Source organism: Acyrthosiphon pisum, chromosome A1 (genome assembly GCF_005508785.2).
Source record: "Acyrthosiphon pisum isolate AL4f chromosome A1, pea_aphid_22Mar2018_4r6ur, whole genome shotgun sequence".
NCBI classification, from domain to species: Eukaryota; Metazoa; Arthropoda; class Insecta; order Hemiptera; family Aphididae; genus Acyrthosiphon; species Acyrthosiphon pisum.
The window spans coordinates 150,005,231-150,008,086 of record NC_042494.1 but is presented as its reverse complement, the minus strand read 5'-3'; positions in this window follow the sequence as shown (position 1 = coordinate 150,008,086).

The window sequence follows — 2,856 nt, the reverse complement described above, 5'->3', positions numbered from 1 at the left end:
GTTTTCGCGCTTCTCGTGGAACTGCCACGTCTCTTCTCACCCCGTCCAGTTTCACCGTCACTCCGTTTGTTCTTCCTCGACTTCGACTCTGTTGTCACCATCTCCTGCAGGTCCTAACACCTGCAACTCTGGCACGCTCACCTCGACACCTGCAGCACGCTTTCTAGTCCTGTTCGCTCGGCCACTCGCCCGCCCCGACCGTGGCAGAACGAACACCTTCGTCGCTCACAGGCGGGCCGGTTTCCCGGACGCGGGCAGCATTTCCATGGCATTATGATTTCGGCGGTCCTCCGGTCGTGGCTGATCTTCAAAATCGTCCTCGCCGATCCCCGTCCTCTTCTGTGGCTGCTCGAAGTGCCACCGCTGCACGCCATATTTTTTTGTATCCATCTCCGCCGTCGAGCTCACATCCTCCTTCTCCTCCGCTACCGCCGGTTGGTCGGCCGCATAATATTACGTTGTAGTACACCAACCCTTTAGCCGTCGTCGCGGCCCAACGAGAACGTGGCTGGGTCACCGCAAGGGGGCCGACCGCGTCCACTCGGGATCGGCCCCGTGGCGTCCAGGTCCGACAGCCCGCCGGTAGTCCTCTCTTTGTCCTCGGTGCAATATGTCTCGTTATTGTATTATAGGTGCCACTCCAGTTCCTGGACATTCCCCGATGATCTCTTTTATATTCTTTTAACCAGCAATTCTCTCCAAGCTCGTCCGGTATATTGCTTTGTGAATAATTAATTTTAAAAACTTAAATATAAATAAACAAATCTTGTTACTATGGTCCAAGATATTATTATTATTATTTATAACAATATGGCATCGTTCATATTATATTATTTCATTTTTAGCGTTTAAAACGGAAGTTGTTTATTACATTATAGTCAGATGACTATAGGTATACATACAGTTGTGTATGTATATACGATACTAGCTGATCCCGTGCACTTCGTTGCCCGTTAAATGTACGAATAACTCTATATATGACTCGAACTTTGTACAATTCGTTATTTAATATTCGGTGTATGGTGTTCAAAATGCAAGGCTGGGCAAGTTAACTATTTTTTTTAACTCGTTAAGTTAAGTTAATTTGGAAGAATGTAAGTTAAGTTTAAAGTTAAAAGTTACTTTCCTATTTTTATTTAACTTGTTAAAGTTACAAGTTAGTTGGAAAAAATAAGTAACTTAACTTAGTTAAAAATAAGTTACTTTTTTTTTCATATAAAACTTATAATTACACTATTTACACCTCATGTTAAAGATTTACAAATAACATAATATTATAATGTATACATTACCTATAGGTCTTTATATCTTAAAAAAATGTATTTTGTTCTAAGTACTTATACAATTTGAAATCCAACAATATAATTAAATTATTTGTATATTTTATTTTTTTACTTAAAAGTTTTCTAAAGTGATGGTAAAACTTTTAAATTTTACTTTGTTATTACCAATTATGAACTAAGTATTAATAATCAAATTAATTATAAATGTATATAATTTAACGTGATTATAAAATAAATTAACGAGTTAAGTTAGAAGTTTCTTTAAATAAAAAGTAACTCGTTAAGATAGAACTTACTTCTTCAAAAAAAGTAACTCGTAAAGTAACTTAGTTAAAAGTAACTTAACTTTTTAACTTAACTTTAACTTTTTAACTCGTTAATGCCCAGCCTTGCAAAATGTATCTTCACTTTTCCGTTTCCCGGAATAAAAATTCTGATTCGCAGCAGTATATTATCAGGTAGGCAATCTACCTACGGTAGATCGCGTACCCCGTGCTGTTTGTACGTAGGTGTATGATTTAACTCTAAAATATCAAAGTTATACCAAGTTTGTCGTATTCCACCTATGGTAGATTAATATAATCAATTAATACAAAATCCTAACCTAACATAACTACTAATATCAGTTGAATAAAAAAAACCAAATTTAACGATTCCTAAATTAGTCTGTCTTCTTCCTAGAGATTTAATCTACACACAAACATTCATATTAAGCTGAACCCGTGCACTCCGTTGTCCGTAAAAAATTGCAACTTAAAAAAATTATGATTGTTCAACTGTTTTTGGGTGTAACTTGCTGCAATGTTCAATAATTTGATTTAGTGCTAGCTTGTACCTGATCTGCCCAAATAACCAATGAAAACCAACAGCGCCGGATTGAGAGTTTTCGGCCCACCGAGATTTTAAATTTCTATCTTTACTGCTCTAGCGTGTATTATCGATTGACAATTCTTGAGAATTAAATAACCAATACTGTATTGGTGTATAGCGTATTGGCAATACACTATACATCAGTATTATACATGACGCATTTATTGTTTTAACCGTGTATTTGGATCTATATTTTACTATATCACTATCTAAAAATACTAGACTACTTTTGTCCAAAAATAATAACGGCCCAAATTTTATGCGGCCCACCGAGATTTTCTCGGTAGCTCGCTGGTTCAATCCGGGCCTGAAAACCAATAATAAATAAATACTAATTTCTACTGTAGACTGTAACCAATGGCAACTATTTAAAAAATAAATAAAAATAAAATTTCCAATTTCCATCGTGAACCTCAAGATCCCCGTTTTTTAAAGCACCTCTTTAAAATGCAAATTTCGATAAATCCTTTCTTAGTGCGCCTATACATAGTAATAAGTACATTTACTGAAAATTTCATATCCATAGCTTCAGCAATTCCGGCTAGGCGATGATGAATTACCCAGGACAAGTCTTTTTATATATACGATATTAATGTTATACCTACCCATAGGCGTGCGCACGCCGCACGGGTGCGGCGACTGCTGATTTCGCTGCACCTGACGATTTATTTTGGATTTAGTGGGCTGGTAGATATTTATTTGA